This window comes from Ambystoma mexicanum, chromosome 11 (genome assembly GCF_040938575.1).
Source record: "Ambystoma mexicanum isolate Mex_15411 chromosome 11, UKY_AmexF1_1, whole genome shotgun sequence".
Classification (NCBI taxonomy): Eukaryota; Metazoa; Chordata; class Amphibia; order Caudata; family Ambystomatidae; genus Ambystoma; species Ambystoma mexicanum.
Genome location: NC_090934.1, coordinates 270,780,731 through 270,806,127, shown reverse-complemented (window position 1 = coordinate 270,806,127; position 25,397 = coordinate 270,780,731). Strand labels below are relative to the sequence as shown.

Below are 25,397 nucleotides of genomic sequence, written 5' to 3'. Positions count from 1 at the left end.
GTACATTCAGACAAACAGTGTGGCCAAGGACATGCGATAATGGGCCGCTACCTGGGTAGCTGTAAAAGCTGGGGAAATATTCCCTTCAGAACCGCCAGCTCCCTGCAGGGAACGGAACTCTGAATCTTAAGGAAGACACCTTTCAGCACCGGACAGCTCCATGCAGTAGAGGGAGCCCTAAATCCTAAAGTGTCCTTTCAGCATATGAAAGCTCCCTGCAGGGGAATAGGGCTGAATCAGAAGGAAGGAGCTCCCTTAGCAGTGGACAGAATCCTACAGAGACCGCTGAGTCAAATGGAAGACACCTTTCAGCACCGGACAGCTCCATGCAGTAGAGGGAGCCCTAAATCCTAAGGTGTCCTTTCAGCACAGGAAAGCTCCATGCAGAGGAATAGGGCTGAATCAGAAGGAAGGAGCTCCCTTAGCAGTGGACAGCTCCTTGCAGAGAACGGAGCTCTGAGTCAAATGGAAGACACCTTTCAGCACCAGACAGCTCCATGCAGAAGAGGGAGCTCTGAATCCTAAGAAGGTGTCCTTTCAGCACAGGAAAGCTCCCTGTAGGGGAGAAGGGACGAATCAAATGGAAGTAGCTCCCTTAGCGGTGGACAGCTTCCTGCTGTAGATGGAGCTATAATTCATAAGGAAGGACTTGTTTCAACATCGGTCAGCTCCTTCTAGAGGATTGCGCTCTGAATCCTATGGAAAGAGCTCTTTCAGTAAATTACAGGTTTCTGCCGATGATGGAGCACGGACTCCTGTGGAAGAAGCTCTTTGCTCACTGCATCTATGGGAGCGCGCACAGGGAAGAGCATGCTGATAGCTCTTGCTTAAGGTTGCAGCCAGGCATCCTGGGGAACCAGGCCAGCTAAAGGTCTGGATTCTTTCTAGGAGCACAGTCTCTGGAACACATACAAAGTTACCTGCATCAGTGGGGACACAGGCGCGTGCACACACACGCACACAAATGTACATGTTCAAATGTGTTATGTTCTTTATTTCAAGTCCATCAAAACATATATATATATACACCATTGCAATTTACCCAAAAGACTTGTAAGGATATTTGGCGTGTTACAGTACACAGTACAGCAATACTGCACAAGTAGCACAATTTTTTTGCAGCACCACCACCACAAGGGTGCGGTGCATTGCTATATGGGTTAGCAGATTAACAAGGAAAGACAGACTATTCAGTAAAAAACGATTTTAACATATAAGATGCAAATCTATTTTTACAGTTAAAAGCACACGTGTTCATTTAAAAATGCACACTATTTTTCACCTGAAATGCCTATATTGCTAGAGACACATTTGAAAATTAACAGCTAACCTATTAACCATTAACCTGACTAATAAAACCTTATTTTAATATAACCCACTAATAAAATGTGTTCTCTACTGCAGAATTAGGCATACTCTGAAAACCATTTAAATGAGTGTGCAGATTTTTTTTTCTTCTCTTCTCTGCCTGATTATCCGTGTTGTTGTGCACAGTAACGGCAGGAAGGAGGAAGTCAGATTTGCAACAATTGCAAATGTATAAGCGAAGCTATTGTTGAAGAGTAGGAGGATGAGAGATGATGGATTTCATTGGGACACGTCATAAAGAGGGCTGAGAGGAAAGTTTTAGTGGGCAGTATCAGGGAAAAAGACAGGCAGACATCTTTCTGCACTACTGGGGAGAAGACCTGGCTGTGGGGTCCTGACTGAATGCAAATTCCGGTGTCCTGCTGCAGTCGAGACTGGGGAAAGCTGAAAGAAAAACCTTTCCACTGGCTGAGGCATTCCTATCTGAAAAAGCTGAGAATTCCAGGCAATGACCCCGGCTTGAGAAGGCAAGCGTTCCTTTTTGCTGGAGTTAATCCAAGAGAGCCACATTCACAAAGAGAACAACTAAAGAGATAAGGTAATGAGAAGTGTGGGAGCTGAGTGTGTACGGTGATATGCAGTCAGTGTAGGATTCCTGTGCGTGTCTTAATCAAATACCAATGTTGCAAGTTGAATTCTGTTCTCCGCCACGCTCTTTGCAGTGTGTCATAGAAAATGCTTTTACTGTACCATTTTATTTATTTCTGTAAAGAATGAGATCATGTCTAAATGCAACTTTTATAATACAGAAAATATTTGAAAACAGACGGGTGGTTTATTTTCTATTTACCATTACAATGCCAATGATGTGGGGAGATTTTTAAACAGTGCAATGGTCATTTTAAGACAGATGTGTGCATGTCAGAATCAGTATGAATAATTGTGAGTGACCGTAGTATAACTTGTTGGAGGTACATGAGCCAACGGGAAGAGAGACTCTCTGAACATAGCTCCCTACCGTATATAAGGTAGTGGAAATTACCACAAAACTACCACATATAGCTCTCTGTCGTAAATAAGTCAGTGAGTTTGCCCATGGTGGCGCACCAACACTATCACTGGAAAATGTGGTATCCCTAGAATGCAGGTCTGAGGTCTCTCTAGTGATCACACGAAAAATCTAAGCGAAGATAAGGGATTCTGGACATTGGGGCCACAAATAAAACAAGGGAATTATGCTCACCAAAATACCACCAACCACGTATACCAAATAAGCAGGTCTGGGTGCTGAAATAATGCATGTCCATTGTATTATTGTTGCACATGGCCAAATCTGAATACAAAGAGTGATTATTGCTAAGTTATTTTTCGGCGGTAATAAAATACCGTCAGGCCCCAAATCTCCACAAAATACCCTACATATTTATGGTGCGTTGCAGGCCGGGAAAGTGATCATAGAGTACCTACTGGGCGTGGCAAGCGTGTCTCACACTGCCATTTGCACATTAAAGGGAACCCATTTTATAATAGCAGTGTGCCACTAAAAACGAATTTCAGAATGTCACAAAGGGAAACCACATTCTCAGATCTAGTGCAATATTTAGAGGCAAAGTTATTTGCACATGGGAATTGGTCTTCGAACAGTACCTTAGAATGGAGTAACCGCATTCAGGGTGAGGTGCAGAAAGAAAAACTAGACAATATTTTTGCAGAAGGCAGCATAATTCAGGTCTGCCTTACAAGATTATTGAATGCAGCCGATAAAAGTGCAGAGAAAGACTGTTTAATACGGCTATGCGGCAAAATATGGTTTATTTTAAACAAGTCCCTGCGAATGCAAGAGAATGATACTCAGCTAATTAACAGGTTAAAGACTGAATTAGACGGGGCAAGTAAAAATCAGGAAATGTTGAGAGCAGAATTGGATGTATGCCAAAAAGACATGCAATTAAAATGCAGAGACTTTGATACTCAGTTATCCAAAAGCAAGAAACAATTTGAAGATAGTGAGCAAGAATTGACACACTTAAAAGCCTTAGTGGATCACATTAGGCAGGATAAAGATGAGGTTGTTTCAGAAATGCAGATTTTACAAAAAGAACATTGCGAAAAAGAAGGTGATCTCCAGAGTGTAGAACAAGAAATGATTAAAATGATTCAAGAAAGAGACAAGAGAAATAAAGAGTTCAATGAATGCCAAATGCAAATGTGCGATATGCAGGAGGCGATTAATAAAATGAGCGATGAAAATAATTATTTGCAGAATGAAGCAACTAGACTCCTTAAAAAGTGTAAGGACTTAGAACAGCAAATGTGCATTCCCAGGTCCCAAGAGAGGCGGCAGGGTACCACATTCAATGGAGTGGAGGTGAATTCTAGCTCTGCCCAAAGAGCTAGTGCCCCAGTGACTGGGCCGGTGACTGAACTTGGTTGCAGCGCCCTTGGGGGATTTGATACTCCCATTGGGGGCAGCCACCAATCTCATACACCTGAAAACAGGATTGAATCACAAAATAGTGCAATTCCATGCATTGCAACAAGTAGCCCCATAAAAATAATGAAATCCATTAAAGCCCTGATCAAACCATTTAAAAAGGGAGGTGAATGCTGCATTGAGGATCACTTAGAAGCGGTGCATGACATTTTTAAAGCGCTCCAGATACCTAAGGAACAGTACAGACAATATTTTCATTTAACTTTAGATGCCCCGACGGCCAGCATCATAAGGGGATTAAATGAACAGCAAAATATGACATGGCTGGAGTTTGAAAAAGAAATTAGGCGTCATTTTTCTCCTTTTCAGTCATTGCAGGAGGCAAAGAAAGTCGCGTACACTATTACTGCTGGACCTAATACATCACCTCGCCAATTTTTACAAGACTTAAAAAGAGCATTCTCTCGCTTTGATGTATCTTTTGACTCAAATTCCAATGAGTTTAAAACCGCATACTTCTATGGGCTACAGAAAGACATCATATCCCAATTGGTCCGTGAATTTGACCGTGACAAGTCCCTTGAATGGATTGTACATCAAAGCACCAAGCTATATGAGGTACTCTATTGTCAGGGTAGAGAAAGTGATAAAATGAAAGATACTAGGCCTAAATCTAAAGAACCCTCAGCCACAGTAATGGAAATCAGGTCAGCCAAAATGTCCCTTGAGTCTGCTCAAAGCCAAGGTAAAAATAATGTGACTCCTGAACAAAGGGGTAATCAACAAAGATCGCCATTTCCTGTACCAATGTTCCAATCACATGATCCTAGTAATAGAGAGAGCTACATCAGCCCTAGATATTTAGGAGATAGACCCCGGGTAAGATACCGGTCTGATATGGCAGGTATGAACAATAACCAGAGACAAAATCAAGATCAAAGAAACGATGGTCCCTACCAGTCATTGGGGACACAGAGTAGGTTTGATCCCAACACCATAATATATGGTAATCAGGATAGGCCCCGATATGTGGATCGATTTACTGATAATGGAAATCAACATAGGGGCCAGTACCCACAATCTGAGAGACAGGACATGAGGCAAAACGTGAACTACAGTCCACGCCAGTACAATGATTCCCCACCAGGGGACTATAATCAAAGGATGGGTGCAACCCGCTCCCCTCCACAAATGAATCAAGAGTTCAGAAACCATCCCAACCGGTATCAATCACCTGAGAGGTATCAGAATAGATCCAATCAGGGGGAAAACAATCAATATCGACCTAGGCCACAGAAAGAGGATCCTAGAGAGATGGAAAGGTTCCAGTGCCTTGAGGCCCAAGTGAAAATGTTAGCTGAGCAAATAGGAAAGCTCTATACAGCGCAAAAACAACCTTCCAAAGAGGGGGCTGATGGCCATAGCAATGACCGGGGGGCTTCCGAAAAGTGACTAAGTACTCATGATAACTGCAGTGCCAAAATGACAGATTGCTCTGATATAATTTTGCATGACAACTCTGAGGTGACTAATGGATTAAAAATGAAAGTACCAGTAAATGAAATTGTGATAGAAAGTGTAAATACTTCTAAAAAAGAGGTACGGTTTAACTTAGAGCTAAATAAAACAGTAAAGATTTGCACAAATGAAAAAGAAACATTAGGAATTCCAAAAGAACAAAGGGACAGATTTAAGAAAAATGACTCATGCATGGGGAATACCAGTGAACAGGGAGTAAGTGGGGATGCCATAGCTCCTTCCCTGGGCAAGCAAAACAATGACCAAACACAGACAGAAAAAGGAAATACTCACAAGGAGGGTACAAGTCAATCACCTGAAAAATTCTTTGAGCCACATATTTTTGAAGAGGCTGAAAGGGCTGGTATTACACTAAATGATCACAAATGCACAGAATTAAAAAATGACAAATTGCTGAATGATGTTGTTACACATGTTCAGTTGGAAGGTTGTAATGTGGTCTCTGATGTTACCCAGATGGATGGGCGAACGGTGGCCACACTCCAAAAAACCTCTGAACATGGAGAAATGAATAAAATATCTCGCACAGAAATGGGTAAAAAGGAGGGAAAAATGTCTTTTCATTTACCAATGTGCTTAGCCAAAAGTGAAAAAGACCTGAGAAAGGTGAGCCCTGAAATCAGTAAGAATTCACATTTCTTATGTGTATTAGAGGAAGTTGAGGACAGATATTATGCACCCATCACTGTAGAAGAAAAATGCCACACCTTCGCTATGATTGACACTGGCGCACAGGCCACAATTATGTCCAAGGAGCTGGTAAAGAGTATCAATGAAGGGAGGCCTCCACAGAGTCAGATCACAGTGAAGGCAAATCAAGGCCCAGTGCATAACTTTAATGGGGAGGAGGTGCCCATCATAGGTGTAACTGAGGTTGACATAAAAATAGGAAAGCACAGAATGAAACAAGAGGTATTGATCACATCTATTTGTGAAATTCCATTTCTGATGGGGACAGATTGCCTGAAAAGATTGTCTCCTCTCATAGATGGGGTGAATGGAGTGCTGTGGTCCTTAACCAAAAAACCATTGAGGCCTAAGAAACTAAAATCACAAAACAGCAATATAAAAGAATGTCACACCGTTGCCAAAACAAATGATGCTGTGGAGGTATATCTCCAGAATAGCTGCATACCTAGTGTCACTGTTATATTAATGTGTCAAGACAAAGATCAGAGCGACAATGAGAAACTACCTGTACAAATATACTTGGACCCAAGGAAAGATTGGCAGACTGCTATAGATGAGCACACATTACGTTTTTACTTAAAAGAGAATACATGCAAACAGAATATTGTTCCTAAAACAGATTCAGAAAAACACATTACCACTCTGGCAGAAATACACATGGAAGATGAGCAACCATGGGTTCACGTTGGTATAAATGATTATCTTAAAACAATAAAAGCCACTTTAGCGCTTGAACATGAAAGGAGTTTCATTAATGAGAAATTGTTGCAAAAAATTATGGAGAGGGAAGAAATCCCGAAATTTAGGATTAAAAACCAATATGTTTCTGGGTTGGACAGTCCAGACTTTGAAAACCGAATTACAGGCAGATGCATGCTTAAAATTAGCATTGGGCAGAAAACAATTTACCATAATGTATGGATAGTGAATGGAGCACAAAATGAATTTTACATGGGCAATGACATCATGCACAGAATGTGTATGGTGTTAGATTTCCTTAATCAAAAAATATGGTCACGCCTAGGTGGGCCGGCGCCTGAATTTGAAGACAAAAGAAGGGCTTATCATTGTGCACAACTAGTTCCTTATGCAGTCGAATTACAGATGAGGAAAAATACTATTGTTCCTGCATTTACAAAACAGTTTGCAATAACACTGAAATGCAAAAATGGACAGCAGATGAAAGGCTCTGATGCATTTGTATGCCTGAATGAATCCATAAAACAGCAAGGCCTGGATTATGAATACATTCCATTGGTAGATATTGGTGAAGGATCTGTAAAAATCATGGTAAATAATAAAGGTTGTCAGGACATTCATTTAGAGGAAAACTCCCCATTAGGAATGGCCATACAAAAATCACATTATACGGCAGATTTAAATAACATGGTGATTGGGAATATTCCTGAAAAATATGTAGATGCCAAGGGCGAGTTGCCAGAACAACTGGACTCTCAGCCCAAAGGAATATTTAAAATTCATTCTGTGTATCCTTATGATTCAAATGAGACAGTGTGCTGCTATCAAGAGGATTGCATAATATTTAATTTAAATGAAAATGAAACAGGAAATCAGCCCATTGAAGTGGAAGCTGATCTGCCAAAATATTTGAAAGTGGCAGCTCTACAAAAAGACACAGCCACACAGTTAGAGGAAAGCGCTGAGATTCCTTTACCAGAAGAGTTTCCAGAATTTTCCAGAATGGTAGAAGAGCAGATCTCCTTAGCGGATGCATGTGACAGCGATGAGGATCGACGCAATCTGAGGGAAATATTTATGGAGTTTAAGGATGTATTTGCAAAAGATGCTTATGATTGTGGTTTAACTGATTTACATGTGGCCACACTACCAGAAGGTTGTAGCAGAAATCCAGTGTTTGTACGCCAGTATAGACTACCGCTGGCATGTTTAGAATCATTGGCAGAGATTATTAAAAATTTGGAATCACGGGGAATAATTAGGCCCATTCATAGCACATCCAATACGCCTATTTTAGGTGTGTTAAAGCCAAATGGTCAATGGCGGCTGTGTGCAGACTTAAGAGAGTTAAATAAAAGAGTACCAGTATCTAGATGGCCACTACCATTCATTGATCAGGGCCTAGCTCAGATACATGGTTCAAATGTATTTACCACGTTAGATCTCACATCTGGATATTGGTGTGTGCCATTGGCAGAGGAGATACAACACCTATTTTCCTTTACATTTGACAGGACTCAATATGCCTGGCTTAGAGCTCCGTTCGGGTACATCAATAGTGGGAGTGAATTTGGCATATTTTTGAGAAAGGCCATGCCAGATGCAGCGGAAAGAGGAACAATAGTTTATGTGGATGATGTCTTGATAAAAAATGAAAACCTTAAAAGCCATTTTGATGAAATAAGACATGTGCTTGGCCAATTGCAGAAAGCAGGCGCCAAAGTATCTTTGCAAAAAGCACAATGGTGCAAGAAAAAAGTGAACTTTCTAGGGCATGAAGTGACTGAACATGGGCTAAATCCACAAAGGAAGAAAATAGAGGCCATACAAAGATTAAAAGATCCTAAAAATGTGAAAGGAGTAAAAAGTTTATTAGGGATGACAGGCTATAACAGAAAGTTCATTGAGAATTATGCAGAAATCACTCAACCATTGACTAAACTGCTTAAACTAAATACTCCCTGGAGATGGGAAAGAAAGCAGTCTGATGCAGTGGCTAGATTGAAGGAATGTCTTGTAAAGGCACCATGTTTAGCGTACCCCATAAAGGACAGGGATTTCTTTATAGAAATAGGCTTTTCTGAACATTGTATGTCAGCAGTGTTATCACAAAAACACGATTTGAATCACAAAACCATTGCATATGCAAGTAAGGCATTTTCCCAAGTTGAAATGAAATTTAATGAATGCGAAAAGGCCCTATTAACCACTGTGTGGGCGCTACAACATTTCCGCCCCATTGTTCAGGGAGAAAAGGTGATTATTGAAACAAATCATCAACCTTTGCAATTTTTAGAGAGTAAAAGAATTAGATCAGGCAATCTAGCGCAATCCAGAATCACTTCATGGACGCTGGCATTACAAGGTTTTCCCGTAGAAGTAAGATATGGACAAAATAAAAAGAGCCCAATTGCTCAAGGGTTAGCTGACTTACATGACTGTGCAGCTGAACAAATAACAAATGAAATGGATGTGGAAGCTAGTTTACAGGAATTTGAAAAATCACCACACAAAGCTTTTGATGAAAAAACATGCAAGGATTTGCCAACTGTATATGTGGATGGTTGTGCTTTTCACATTGAAAATGACAATAATAAACAATTAGTGGCAGGAATAGGAAATGTCTGGTTGAAATGTGAAGGCGTTCCTAGTATAGGGATGAGGATTGGAGATAGGAGCAGTCAGGTGGCGGAATTGGCAGCCATCTATAAAGCAATTGCTACTGCAGTTGATAAAAAGTTCAGTGAAATTGTCCTGGTGACTGATTCTGACTATGCACGGAATAGCTTTGTGGAGTATTTGCCTGGTTGGAAAGCAAGAGGCATGGTTACATACAACAAAAAGCCACTTAAACATGGAAAAATGATACAAGCCATAGACAAATTGGTGTCAGAAAATAATTTAACAATATACTGGAGAAAAATTCGTGGGCATTTAAAAACACCAGGAGAGGATAAGGAGGGAAATGATAAGGCAGACCATCTGGCTAAGATTGGGGCTGTGATGGGAGAATTGCTACCTATTGATTATTTAATGGGTGAAATACAAATTGATGCAGTCACACGTTCTAAAGCACCAAAGGAGGTAGATCAACCGGTGGTGCAGTGGAGTCATGACACGCCAGACCAAGATTTGATTGAGGCACAAAAGAATGATCAAATTTTGGGAATCTATTATAATCATTTGATAGATCCTGAACAAAATCCTTTAACAGAAAATGATTGCATGGGAAAAGAAGAATTGAGGGTGTTATTAAAGAACAAAACACGAATTAGATTACAGGATGGACTCATGATTAGAGAGTCCATAACAGGGCAAATACAGTGGGTAGTACCCCTTTCATTCAGAGGACTAATGCTACACCATGCACACGATGCCATAACTGCAGGCCATAGAGGTTCACAAAAGACATTAGAAATACTAAAAGATTATGCTTACTGGCCACATATGTCCCAAGATGTGGAATTATATACTAGAGGATGTCTAGTATGCGCCCAATTTAAACCTGCTTCACCAATGCATAGAGCACCATTGATGAAAAGAGGCCTAACTCTCCCATGGTCAGATTTGCAAATAGACTATGTAGGTCCTTTAAAAAGGTCGAGCAGGGGACACCGCTATATTTTGAGTGTGGTATGTTTGATGTCAAAGTGGATTGAGTGCATTCCCGCACCAGATTGTAGTGCGCAAACAGCAGCCACATTGCTGGTGAACCATGTGTTCTCAAGGTTTGGGTTGCCACAAAGAATTGAGTCAGACAGAGGAAGTCATTTCACAAGTACTCTAATGAGTAAGGTATGGCAAATACTAGGTGTGAAAAGGAAACTACATATCGCATATCGGGCGGCGTCTTCAGGTACAGTTGAAAGAAGCAATAGGTCTGTTGTGGACATTTTAAAGAAATTTGTGGCAGAAGCAGGTTCCAGCTGGGATTTGCGTTTACCATTGGTTTTGATGGCAATCAGGTCGACTCCTGCCAAAGCAACAGGTGTTAGCCCCCATGAGGTCTTAACAGGTAGGAAAATGGTGTTACCACAACACCTACTATACAGAACACATGAGCAAACTCTAGTGAGTGCATCCACAGTTCATGAATATATTGATGAACTGAGGAGGCATTTGCAACATGCATTTGCTTTTGTGCAGAGAAATCTGGAAAGAGCTGCTGACAGTGCTAAGTCATATTATGACAAAAAGACATCAGTAAAGGAATACAATGTAGGGGATCAGGTGTACAAGTTTCATTTTGGAAAAAGTAAACAGAAAAATTCTAAATTTCTGGCAGCCTGGCAGGGGCCATTTCGAATTATAGATAAAGTCTCTCCTGTAGTGTATAAAATTTTGAAAAATGAAGGTGAAACAGCAATAGAGCAGTTTGTCCATGTAAATCAAATCAAACCATGCCATCCCAGACATGAGATCAGGCAGCTTGAGCATGTGGAAACGGATAGAGTCCCTTGAGAAAATAAATGGGTGTGATCAGGAGGCAGTGACAAAGAAGTTAAAAAAAGTTGATTGTTATGATGGCACATAAACACTGTAATATATGTGAAAATATATAATATAAATAAATAAATAAATAAATAAATAAATAAATAAATGCACATATAACGGAAGCTCGTGGTTGGTGTGCAGAGAGAAAGTGTGTTAAATATTGAATGCTGTTTTATATGTGTTTGTTTTCTTTTAACTTGTGATTAATTTCAGAAGAAAGAAAAAAAAAAAAAACGAAGTATTTTTACCAAGCATGTTTTATTTTTGGCAAAAGGATGAAGTTAGTATTGTGCTATGTACTTAATCTGTTTATTTTCTATTTTGATTTAGACAATTAACATTATTTGGTCGGAGGTTCCGGGATTAGAGGCCACGGGAGACGATGGAGTTCTGGAGTCCCCTGGATGAAGACCAAAAGATGCCTGCCTCCAGGTGGAGGTGAAGACAAAATAACCGGAATGCCAAAAGAGATGACTACTGTGGATTCAAGATTGCCAAGATGAAAGAGTACTCGAATGAACCGAATAACATCGCTGGTCGAGACATACCAAAAGAGACAAAACAAAAGTTCCGGCATATGAAGTTCCACGTATTTATTATTTTAATTATTTATTTTAACTTGTTATATTACTTATTTGTTTTAGTTAGTTGTTTTATTTCATTGTTTTTAATTGACTTGGAAAATTTAAACTTAAAGTAATGCCACTTACACTGAGAAGGCAAATGTGGAACATTTTATGAACTGATGGACTCAGATGAAATGTTGATTGCAAATTTTCATTGATGCACATGAATATTCATTTTGTTGGATTGCTATATTGTAAAAAAAAATAGAACAAGTTGTTTTTAGGAATTGGCTTGGATTATAGCCAAGTTCTAAAAACAAAAGGAGGGTATATGTAAGGATATTTGGCGTGTTACAGTACACAGTACAGCAATACTGCACAAGTAGCACAATTTTTTTGCAGCACCACCACCACAAGGGTGCGGTGCATTGCTATATGGGTTAGCAGATTAACAAGGAAAGACAGACTATTCAGTAAAAAACGATTTTAACATATAAGATGCAAATCTATTTTTACAGTTAAAAGCACACGTGTTCATTTAAAAATGCACACTATTTTTCACCTGAAATGCCTATATTGCTAGAGACACATTTGAAAATTAACAGCTAACCTATTAACCATTAACCTGACTAATAAAACCTTATTTTAATATAACCCACTAATAAAATGTGTTCTCTACTGCAGAATTAGGCATACTCTGAAAACCATTTAAATGAGTGTGCAGATTTTTTTTTCTTCTCTTCTCTGCCTGATTATACGTGTTGTTGTGCACAGTAACGGCAGGAAGGAGGAAGTCAGATTTGCAACAATTGCAAATGTATAAGCGAAGCTATTGTTGAAGAGTAGGAGGATGAGAGATGATGGATTTCATTGGGACACGTCATAAAGAGGGCTGAGAGGAAAGTTTTAGTGGGCAGTATCAGGGAAAAAGACAGGCAGACATCTTTCTGCACTACTGGGGAGAAGACCTGGCTGTGGGGTCCTGACTGAATGCAAATTCCGGTGTCCTGCTGCAGTCGAGACTGGGGAAAGCTGAAAGAAAAACCTTTCCACTGGCTGAGGCATTCCTATCTGAAAAAGCTGAGAATTCCAGGCAATGACCCCGGCTTGAGAAGGCAAGCGTTCCTTTTTGCTGGAGTTAATCCAAGAGAGCCACATTCACAAAGAGAACAACTAAAGAGATAAGGTAATGAGAAGTGTGGGAGCTGAGTGTGTACGGTAATATGCAGTCAGTGTAGGATTCCTGTGCGTGTCTTAATCAAATACCAATGTTGCAAGTTGAATTCTGTTCTCCGCCACGCTCTTTGCAGTGTGTCATAGAAAATGCTTTTACTGTACCATTTTATTTATTTCTGTAAAGAATGAGATCATGTCTAAATGCAACTTTTATAATACAGAAAATATTTGAAAACAGACGGGTGGTTTATTTTCTATTTACCATTACAATGCCAATGATGTGGGGAGATTTTTAAACAGTGCAATGGTCATTTTAAGACAGATGTGTGCATGTCAGAATCAGTATGAATAATTGTGAGTGACCGTAGTATAACTTGTTGGAGGTACATGAGCCAACGGGAAGAGAGACTCTCTGAACATAGCTCCCTACCGTATATAAGGTAGTGGAAATTACCACAAAACTACCACATATAGCTCTCTGTCGTAAATAAGTCAGTGAGTTTGCCCATGGTGGCGCACCAACACTATCACTGGAAAATGTGGTATCCCTAGAATGCAGGTCTGAGGTCTCTCTAGTGATCACACGAAAAATCTAAGCGAAGATAAGGGATTCTGGACATTGGGGCCACAAATAAAACAAGGGAATTATGCTCACCAAAATACCACCAACCACGTATACCAAATAAGCAGGTCTGGGTGCTGAAATAATGCATGTCCATTGTATTATTGTTGCACATGGCCAAATCTGAATACAAAGAGTGATTATTGCTAAGTTATTTTTCGGCGGTAATAAAATACCGTCAGGCCCCAAATCTCCACAAAATACCCTACAGACTTCACAACAGTAAAATCGTATTACGTTACCATTGTGTGCCATATTGCAATTTTGTTAAAAACATTTTTTTTTAAACAATGGCTGTTCATCCGCTGTTCTCCTTAGGTGCCAAGGACGAGTATGCTTGTCATTTTTGCATAGACTTGCATAATAGCCTGGCACTTAGGGTTCCTGGTCATTATGGCTCTTGTGCACATCAACACGCCTCTAATACAATCGTTAAATAGTTTGGGTAGGCATGAATCAAAATCATTTGAAACCTATCGGGCGCAACCTATTGACAATGAAAATGCCATACATACAATACATGACGAAACCTACCACATAACAATCTAACTTCCAAAGCCCTTAGTGAAGAAGACATTTGCGTTTCCACGGCTCTGAGTTCCAAAAACCCGGGCAATCGTTCACTAGTCCACTTGTTATGCAAATGAACTCACTGCACACCGTCATTCTTATAGTCCCACTGGGGAGTGGGCACAATACGTGCATCCTCCTAGTGCACATGTAAATGTTGCCTGTTAACATTGCCAACATCGGCATGTCCTAGAGACATGTTCTCAAAGCAGAGAGCAGTATCACCTGATCCTTTTTAATTTCCATCTCCTGGGTGTAGAGGTGTCCCTTCGTGGGGAGTCCCAGACACTTCTTGGCAAAATCCGCCCAAGAAATAGCATGCGCTGTAATTATCAATGCCCCGCTCCAGCACTGCTGGAATCATCACTGCCCTGCGCCAACACTGCTGGAATCAACACTGCCCTGCGCCAGCACTGCTGGAATCACCAATGCCCTGTGCCAGCACTGCTGGAATCACCACTGCCCTGCGCCAGCACTGCTGGAATCACCACTGCCCTGAGCCAGCACTGCTGGAATTACCAATGCCCTGCTCCAGCACGGCTGGAATCACCACTGCCCTTCACCAGAAATGCTGGAATCACCACTGCCCTGTGCCAGCACTGATGGAATTACCAATGCCCTGCGCCAGCACTGCTGGAATCACCACTGCCCTGCGCCAGCACTGCTGGAATCACCAATGCCCTGTGCCAGCACTGCTGGAATTACCAATGCCCTGCGCCAGCACTGCTAGAATCACCACTGCCCTGCGGCAGCACTGCTGGAATCCCCACTGCCCGGCGCCAGCACTGCTGGAATCCCCACTGCCCTGCACCAGCACTGCTGGAATCCCCACTGCCCTGCGCCACCACTGCTGGAATCCCCACTGCCCTGCGCCAGCACTGCTGGAATCCCCACTGCTCTATGCCAGCACTGCTGGAATCACCACTGCCCTGCACCAGCACTGCTGGAATTACCAATGCCCTGCGCCAGCACTGCTGGAATCACCACTGCCCTGCGCCAGCACTGCTGGAATCACCACTGCCCTGTGCCAGCACTGATGGAATTACCAATGCCCTGCGCCAGCACTGCTGGAATCACCACTGCCCTGCGCCAGCACTGCTGGAATCACCAATGCCCTGCTCCAGCACGGCTGGAATCACCACTGCCCTTCACCAGAAATGCTGGAATCACCACTGCCCTGTGCCAGCACTGATGGAATTACCAATGCCCTGCGCCAGCACTGCTGGAATCACCACTGCCCTGCGCCAGCACTGCTGGAATCACCAATGCCCTGTGCCAGCACTGCTGGAATTACCAATGCCCTGCGCCAGCACTGCTAGAATCACCACTGCCCTGCGGCAGCACTGCTGGAATCCCCACTGCCCGGCGCCAGCACTGCTGGAATCCCCACTGCCCTGCACCAGCACTGCTGGAATCCCCACTGCCCTGCGCCACCACTGCTGGAATCCCCACTGCCCTGCGCCAGCACTGCTGGAATCCCCACTGCTCTATGCCAGCACTGCTGGAATCACCACTGCCCTGCACCAGCACTGCTGGAATTACCAATGCCCTGCGCCAGCACTGCTGGAATCACCACTGCCCTGCGCCAGCACTGCTGGAATCACCACTGCCCTGCGCCAGCACTGCTGGAATTACCAATGCCCTGCGCCAGCACTGCTGGAATCACCACTGCCCTGCGCCAGCACTGCTGGAATCCCCACTGCTCTACACCAGCACTGCTGGAATCGTCACTGCCCCGCGCCAGCACTGCTGGAATTACAAATGCCCCGTGCCAGCACTGCTGGATTTACCAATTCCCCCGCGCCAGCACTGCTGGAATCACCACTGCCCTGCGCCAGCACTGCTGGAATCCCCACTACCCTGCGCCAGCACTGCTGGAATTACCAATGCCCTGCGCCAGAACTGCTGGAATCACCACTGCCCTGCACCAGCACTGCTGGAATCCCCACTGCCCTGCGCCAGCACTGCTGGAATTACCAATGCCCCACTCCAGCACTGCTGGAATCATCACTGCCCTGCGCCAGCACTGCTGGAATGATATGATATGATATGATATGATATGGCATTTATAACGCGCCTATGCACAAGTGTTTCAAGGCGCGACGAGGCAGGGAGGGGGGAACAAGGGGAAGACAGACAACGATCCTGCTAGGCCAGGTATCATTCAGACCGCGTAAGTGCAGGAGTAGGGGAAGGGAAAAGTGCAAGGGGAAGGGGAGGGGGGAAGTGCAGTACAAGTAAGTAGAATAAAATAAATAAATAAATAGGGCCAGCTGGTGGCAAGTGCAAGGTAAGTGCAGACAAGTGCTGGGAAGGGGGGGCTGTAGGGATACAGAGACAGTGCCGCAGTGCAGGGGATGCCAGGGAGGCAGTGCAAGTGGAGAGTGGCTGGGCCCAGGACCGAGGTCGGTGAGAGTGGCCCAGATTCAGTGCAATTTTCAGTGTAGCATTTAGCAGGGGAGAGGGACAGAGAAAGCGGAAGCAAAGAGGAAGGTTTTGAGGTGCTTCCGGAATGGAGATGGTTCTCCTCATCATGAAAGTGATTTACAGTGACAATTACTATTGTCATAAATTGTGGCTGCAGCTCCATGAAAGAGATTTAGGCAGGAAGGCTGTTCCAGAGGGAGGCCCCTGCCGCAGAGAGAGATCTTCCCCCAGCTCGTTGCTTTGAGAAGCGGCTGACCCTGAGGGAGTTGGAGACGGATGAGCGAAGGGCTCGGGAAGGAAGATATTTAGGAAGAGAGAGTTGAAGGTATTTTGGCCCCAGGCCCCAGAAGGCCTTGTGGATAATGCAGAGGGTTTTGAACTTAAAACTGCTGAAATTACCACTGCCCTGCGCCAGCACTGCTGGAATTCCCACTGCCCTGCACCAGCGCTACTTTTAAATTTGAGGTCATGGGGAAGAAGAGAGAATGGGGGGGGGCATATTAGGAAATGTCTTGTTTCAGGAAAGGGGTTTGAATATATTTACCACTAGTTCTGCAATCTAGCATCACAAACCCCCAAAGTTTCTACCTGCAAGCCATTATCAGAGTAGGCGCCCAGACACACCCAATATGAGGCCTAAGAATATAGGGTCATATTATCTGCCAGGTTTGGGCATACAGAATCTCCTAGGGCAATAACTTGGGCCTGGGTCTTTATCCCATGATAATGACCTCTCCCCTTGGTCTATGAGGCTTAATCATTACCCAATGCAATGGCACCTAATGCATCATCCACAGAAGGCTGAAGCACAGAGTCAGCATTCAAACTTGCAAAGTGCAGCCTGGCCCCATGTCTGATGCAATCACTTAAAATGCTGAACTATCCAGACGTGTCTCCCAGTATTAGTGAAATCACAAATAGGCTTCATTTGGTGCTGTCTGCACAAAGCACATTTCCTGTTGATGAGGCCAACAGCAGGTTTTGTCTGTGGATGGCATCAATTACACCGAAAACAAGCGAAGCTGTTGAAGGGTCTGGAGGAGGCTGCGCGGGTTGTGCAGCAGAAGTGCCTTGCCTGGGATATTATGCCCATGCGAAGTCGCATCCTGGAGGTGGCCCGTGCACGAAGGGAAACTGCACTCGCATCCTGCAGTCACAGGCCACAGGCAGTGGAGCCATACACCAATGGCCAGCTTCCCGTTTGGTTGGGCGGGGACTCATGGTTTGGGCCTACAGAGCCGAGAACCAGAATCTTTTGCACCACAGAACAGAGGAGATAACAGCGGTGAATAGAATGCATCGCCGTCGCCTGATTTTTTTGACGGCCTTTCTAAATGTCACACTATGGGCCGCTGTGTCAGTCCAGTTCACAGTGGGCTGCTGTCCACTGGTCATAATAACCCCCCCCCCGCCCCCAGTAAGTTGCACACATCTTGCTGAGCCCCTTACCATAGAAGCCAGGGAGTGAAAGGGATCTTTATGTGAGCTGTCCTTGCACCCACCCAGGCTGGTTTGGTATGCGCTACTGCACAATGTTTGCATTAATGGGCATGGCGTGACGCTTGCATTGATGGGCGGTGACGGATGCTGGCACTAAGGGTTAGCGCAGGTAGCTCACACTTGGACAGTGTGAGGAGTTGCTAATGATGGGTAGTGTGGCAGGTTGCATCAGGAGGCACTGAGAGAAACTGGCAATGGTGATCATCGAGCAGATGGCACTGCTGGGCATCGGGAGACACTGGAATTGGAGTGTGGGTGTTGAAATCTCACAGCACAGGCCAGGTGGGGTGTTCCGGGAGACTCGGGCACTATGAATGCAGAAAAGATCCCCTGGCTATAAATGATAGCCAGGGGATCTACCAGATTGTCCCCCTTCGCATATTGCTGGGTTCAGAGACCACCAAAGCGTTTCAAATGTAGCAAACACTACCAAGCTCCCCACAGGAAAGCCAGAGTAAACAGGGCAATGCCCAACTCTTTCAGTAGTTCACAGACCATGTTGTGAGCAGGAAGCGATGTTTCCTATTAGTTACACACCTCCATATGACCGGGGGCAGCTCAGAAGCCTGTACTCGCTGCTTGCATCATTCAAGAGATGCTCAGCCCTGTTTCGCAATAGCAGAAAGGTCCGGTCAGTGGTAGAAGTGTACCAAAAAAGTAGTGGAACTATGGCTCTGGCGGCAGACAGAGTAAGAAGAAAGGGGCAAAGTGCAACACGGATTTAAATAGGTGCCGTCATGCCTGTTGACAGCCAGTTGAGTTGAAACAGATTTCACTTTAGCTGTAACTGATATCCGGTGGTAAAGTGGAGAAGTGGCTTTAACTTCACAAAGAACAGATCCGGAATGTTGAAAATGGTGACTAAAAGTAGTGGAGCTGTTAACAGTAAAAAATAAAAATAGTGGAACACTGCTACTAACGTTCCCGCTCGCTTCGACCACTGGACACGGCGGCATGCAAACCTCCTTGTCTCGCTGGTTTAGGAATAGTTTCATCACCACTGCAGACTAGTCATGGCACACACAGCCAAGCAATGGCAAGCACTCTTTAGCTTGACCCCAAGAGTGCGGACAAAGACTGTGAGCCCTCAGTCTGCATTTGGAAAGGCAAACAAGCACAACATATGACAACACTCGTGGAAGACAGGAAACACAGGTAAGGAAATCCCAACTAATCATCTGAACTGCATGCAATAGGGGACTTAGACAACCAACCTCCTCCAATATTGGCCAATGTAAGCAGTTCTCATACAAATAAAGGAGGCAGGGCATGGCAGAGTTGGGCACAGTTGTCATGGTGGTCCTGGGAGGAGAAGGTGCATTCAGGGAGTGAGAGAAAAGGAGAAAGGCCATCACGGTGAGGACTTTATATCAGAAACCAACAGCAGTCAGAGAGGAAGACGTTCAAGTTGTTCAGAGCCGGCGGGGGGCTTTATCTCAGGTCCTGTCAGGAGCCAGAGACCAGAAGGAAGGAACCAGAACCTGCTGAGGGCTAAAGACCATGAGGGAAACCCTTGGCTGGTGGATAATAACAACTTTAGCTTGGTAAGGGGGAAAGCTTGCTGGTTACATCAACACCCTGGTGGGGGAAGACAACCTTCTAACGGACAAGGAACACTCTTGGCCAAAGGGGAAAAGGAAGCATTTGCCAGTAGACGCATGCTGAGTCTACACCAGTAGCCTAGGAAGGTGGCGTGTGGCCAGAGGGTGACAATACCTGAGCCAGAAAGAATCCACATAGAAACCCAAAGAAGTGTGCTGCCCGTTATACCCTTGGGACAATGACTGAAATAAGAGGCGAACTGGGCATTTCTCCAGAGAAGTTTGCACCTTGTCTGTAGGATGACCTGAAGAAACGAGGAGAGGTGTTCACCCCACACTTTTCTTTTCCACCCCTTTCCGTTACATAGTCATCAAAGTAAGCCATTTTGGACATCCTCTTGTGTTTGCATAAACCTGACCCTGTAGGCATTTATCCATTCACAACCCGCTAAGGTTGATAAAAAAAAGTTGTTGAGCTTTAGTTTGAGTGTCTCGAGATCTCACATCACCACAGGGGCAGCAAGAACCTGGCACTAACGTGCAATGTGAAAAGCTTGCAATGATGGATAGTGTAAGAAGTTCAGAATACCAGGTAGTATCAGGAGACTCTATGTGATTACCGCGCCGTCCATAATGTGGACATGTAAAGTGACGACACCCATTATGGAACGGCACGGTGATGACAGAGATCACTGAGCCCTGCTTCCCCCAAAACCGCCCCCCCCCCACCCACTTACCTTTTCGGCAGCACACCGTGAAGTGTGCCGATGTCTCTCACCCGACCCTGCGGTGTCAGTTCTCGCCCACTAACATGAGTCTATACTGCCGTCGCAGGGTTCTTTTTTTATTTTATTTTTCTTTATTGTCCCCTGCTCCCATTTAATGGAAGCGGGGACCACCCTCTGACCCCTGACCCCCACTACACTGACAAAAGGAAGCGGGGGACACCCCCACAACTGCTGCTACTATTAGTCGGTGTAGTGGGGGGTCAGCATTTCATTACCGCGCAAAGTTGCGGTAATGAAATTGTCATAATTTTGGGGATGAAATTTTGGTACCGTTCTGTGTAAGGAAGTTGGCATTTGTGTAACATAACATGTGGGTACACCCTTTGTGCCCAGATGAAGGGTTGGAGCCCAAGCTCCTTTGAAGAAGCCCGGGCCTTGCTGCAGACTCCCAGCCTGGGCCAACATGCATGCTGCCACAGGGGCATGCCACACCTTTCACTAGGTGAGATATGTGAGCACACCTTTGACCTAGCGTAAAAACAATGGGGGCTGGGCCGGGCTGATGGCTCCAAAAATGTACCATCAGCCCCTTTGCCGAGCCAGTTATGTTATTATGTGTATGCCAGCAGTGGAGGCATCTGTTGATGTTTGGCGGAATTCAATCCCCTGATGTGGGACTTGAGTTGTGAACAATTCAAAGTCAGTGACCATTTTTAGTGGAGGAGAATAAGCACCTTGAACAAATGACCTAGCGCAGTGATGGAGCCCTAGGTAACATTGGAAGGTTCTGGAGTTTCTCCCCTCGAGAACATATCTAAAATATTGCGCTGAAATGGTACATTTTGGAGCATATTATTTAGAAGAATTGAGTAAAAGGCCACATCATTTATGATTGACTCTCTATGGTGACACAATAAACATTGCAGTGGGTATTGTGTAACTAACACTACACAGGAGCATTTAAAATATTTTCATAATATTTGAGTCTGAAACATATGCCAGCATTGCTATTGTAAGTCACTTCCATGCAGCTATAGCCACGATACATGCCTGCTTTGGCACTGTACATCACTTCATGAAGCTGTGTTCATAATATATGGAAGCATTCCCAGTGGTAATCCTGTCTATGAAGCTGCTTCCAGAATCTAGTCCAGTAATGATTACTTAAAGTAAATCAGTTTCATAGAGCTACATCCTGTTAGCCATAGTCTTTGCAAGCATGGTCACTGTAAATCATGTTCATGAAGCTGTGGCCACAATCTAAGCCAGGGTTGTCAATAATAACGTTCATGAAGCTATGGCCATGATCTATGCCAGTAATGGTCACTGTAAATCTAAATCCCTTTCATGGAGCTGAAGCCACAATTTATGACAATAGTAATTGTCACTGTAAATCACTTTCATGATGTTCCTGCCACAGTCTATATATTGGTAATGGTCACTGCAAATCTTTAAGGTTTCACCCCCCCTTCAAGCACATCATTCTTACACACATGCCCAGAAGCGTGTGTGCACGCGCACACACACACACACCCACGCACACACCCACCTGCTGCCTAAGTGTGGTGGTCCTCTTTTGATCAAGGCAGGGTAATGAGAGCATTGCACTGCTCCAGAACAAGTTGGGCCAAGTGTGTGGGTAGTTTCTTGGTTGCATAGAAATTAGGGACACACCACCAATGAGGGTCAGAGCAGCGTGAATAACGTGTTTGTGTTAAGTCTCTTTCTTTTATTAAAGTCAATGTGCTCAGTGGACGTGCACTTGAACACGGGGAACCATTTTTGTTTTTTTAAAAGGCAGGTTCTTTTGTACAGTAATAGGCCGTGTGCTCATCCTCAGTCACCTGGACACTGGGGTAAACAGGGGGGCGTGGGCTGCTAAGCCGGTGGCAGATAGCGATGTGGAGGTAGTGTGAGGAGGATCACGGCTGGGAAAGTTCCTGGACCTAACACTCATGGTCTGTGTAGGACGTTTGCACTGATAGGCCGAGTGCCCAGCACCCACAAATGGGAAAGGGGTGCATTGGACCATAGTAGTGTGGCAATCTTACAATGATGGGTAGTATAATAAGTTTACAATGGTGGGCAGGGGCACCGTTTGAGTGCCTTTCACTGCCTTCAAAAACAGCAGCCTACGGTTCACAAGCAACACATCTACACCCAATAATCAGTCCAGCTCATGCACGCTTACTGTTATGCAGTGAGTGTGCACAGTGATCAGCAAATGAGTGTGTGGTATGCACAGAGCAAAATCCCTCCCACGGGAGGGGTGGCGGGCACTACCAGGCAGCTGATCAACAGTCAACGGACAGTATTCCGGCATTACCATGCACGGGGGCGCCGCGCCCCTACTTAACAGAATCAACTGCCGGCTAACCAGTCATTAAGGGCCGATATTAAAATCTTTGGCTTCCCTGAACAAGAACAAAAGGGAGAAATCGTTAATGCCGCGTAATCCTTCACAAATCTAATCCCAGGGACGGTGGGAGGTCCCAGGCAGGGACTTGCGCTAATCTCGAGGCCTCATTATCATTTTCTCTGAACTGCGGCACCGGGCTATGAAACGGCAAATTACCAATCAGGTGGAGGTCCCCACCAAGCCACGGCGCGTTGGGGGCTCTGTCCGTCAAAGCGGATTAATTCTGACCGGGCCTGTTTCTCCCCAGGCCGTTTTCCTCTTTTCTCCGGCTCTCCAGAGTTAAGCAAATTAATTATTTGTCGTCCCCGGCATAAACAACAAAGGCCAGCAAGAGAGTGAACACAATTTGAATAAATGGATAAGAAAAAAAGATCAGACGTCCCAGAAACAGTAGCAGTGAATCACAAGATCGAGGGCGGGGAGATGGAGTAACGAAGAAACAAAGAAACAATGAACAAAAGAAAACGGAAGCTGGAAACAATTTAAAATAAACTTAAATGGAAAATAAAGAATTGAGCAGTGAAAAAGAGGAAAATAAATTAAAAAAGAGCAAAATAACAGAAACAGTGAAATAAATGTGTGTGGCAGTCACGCAAGTGGTAGCATTGTGTGCACTGGGGATACCATCACCAGGTGCGTGTATGGAACGCACAAAGGTATCATGGGTGTCATGTGTGCACGTGGAAGACACCAGGGTGCCGAAGAGTAAGGGGAGAGCACACTCAGTGCTTTATGTGGAGTGCGAAATCCAGGTGAGGTTGGGGCCCAAATGATGGGCGTGGCCTGAAGTGTCCCTGGCATAGAAAAATACAAAAGAAAAGCGGCTTCCCTTGTTGTGTTTTATTGTCCTGTGCTGTGGATTAGCGCCCGAGCCCTGCCGCTGACAGGCCAGTGTTGTATTTCACTGTGCTATTCAATAGGTGCTTAATTGTTTTTTGTTTCCTTCAATAGACTGCTTGACATATAAATCCCACCATGGACTTCATATGTCAAGCAGTGTATTGAAGGAAACAAAGGAAATCCAGCATCTCAGAAATAGCCCAGTGGAATGTGACACTGGCTGGTCGCCGGCAGGGGGCTTTGAATCCCAGCACGGTACATTTACATTTTTTTGTTTTGTTGCTGTTCCGTGGTGGGGATTCCAACTCAAGCCCTGCCAAGCCAGTGTTGCATCGCACTGTGCTATTCCATAGGTGCTCAATTTCTTTTGTTTTATTCAATAGAATGCTTGGCAAATACAGCCCTTAATCAGCTTTGTGTGTCAAGCAGTCTACTGAAGGAAGCAAAGCAAATCCTGCATCTCTGGAATAGGACAGTGTGCTGTGACATGTGTTGTGACACTGGCTTGTCACCAGCAGGGGGGTGGTTGAACCCCCAGCACGGGACAATAAAAAAAAGAGGCTTGCCTCACTGGTGGGATGGTGGGAGTTGAGGGAGCCGGGGAAGCAACCAAGATCAATCAAAGTTTTGGGAAACTGCCGAGGTTCATCCCTGCTTACCCCGGCCCACTTAAAGCCCTGAACACAGGGGTGACAGGGCCTGCATGTAAGTCACCCAAGACATCACTGTGTGTTGATGATGAACTTCAGACCTCTGCTGGGTGTTTAGGGCGCATAGGCCCTCAGTGTCTGTGGGGAGCAGAAATGTGTTGGCTTGTGTTGTGTTTTTGTTATTGATAGCAGGCATTTGCGGTGTGTATACGTATTTTAAATGTGTTGCAGCCAGCAGGTGGTAACACGCAGCAACTTAGGACAAGGCAAAACGCTAGGGGGTCCGTTGCTGGGCACTTTACAATTTAGTAGCTGTGAGGGGAGTAAGAGGAGCCTTCGGCAGTGGCAGGGAGCATTATCACACCAGCAAAAGGGGGAGAGGGAAGCACAACATCAGCCCTGGGGTAGGTGGGGAAAGGGGTAAAGGGGAGAAGGGGATCCCAGATCCAGAGCTGGGGTGGATGGCCGTAGGGGGTCAAGCAATAAGAATGCTTCCTGTAAGTCCCTTGTTCAACAATACTGTGGTTGTTTTCTGGCTTTTTTGTTCTTTTGAATCTCTCGCTTATCTGTAGACCCCAATACCATCCGCAGCCATCCCCCTTCCACCTCGCATCCCCTCTTCAGATGTGTTTACATTTGTATTTACTTCCAACTCTTTCCCCAATGCACAATATTTTCATGTCGATATATATTATTTCAAAGTCTATATTCCTCTTTCCATGGAGTGGCCACGGAGGCCGTTGCCAGGCACATCATGCAGAGGCTAGTGGCAAGGATGGCGTCTCGGGAGGATAGCCCAGCGGCAATGTGCTCCCCTTGGAAGCAAAACGACACGGAGCAACACTGGTTCGATCCCCGGGTCCGTGCTTAGAAACCTCTGGGTATTAAGCGCGTTATAAATGCCCTATCATATCAGTGGAGAGGCAAACAAACACGTGCATGTTGCCCCTCTTTGTTGGGTGCCTGGGCGGAGGGTGCCCAGCAATGAGTAAGAGGGTGCTAGTTGTATGGGGCATCCAGGGGTGAAATTGCAAGCCTTTTCCTACAGGCACATTTGGAAATAAAATTGCCCAGGGTGCAATTCCCATTTCCCTACTGGGAAATCTCCACAGTTCCTTACAGGCCAGTACACTCCTCGGAGCATCTCCCCAATGGGACCCCAGGGTCTCCAGTGACCTCAGAGGGCGTAGCAGT

The 25,397-nt window shown here is 44.7% G+C and overlaps 1 protein-coding gene across 5 annotated transcripts in view; it reads right to left on the bottom strand.

The window, feature by feature from the left end:
- Window positions 1-25,397, bottom strand: part of PTPRU (protein tyrosine phosphatase receptor type U) — a 1,238,801-nt gene that overhangs the window by 606,110 nt on the left and 607,294 nt on the right. The window lies entirely within an intron of this gene.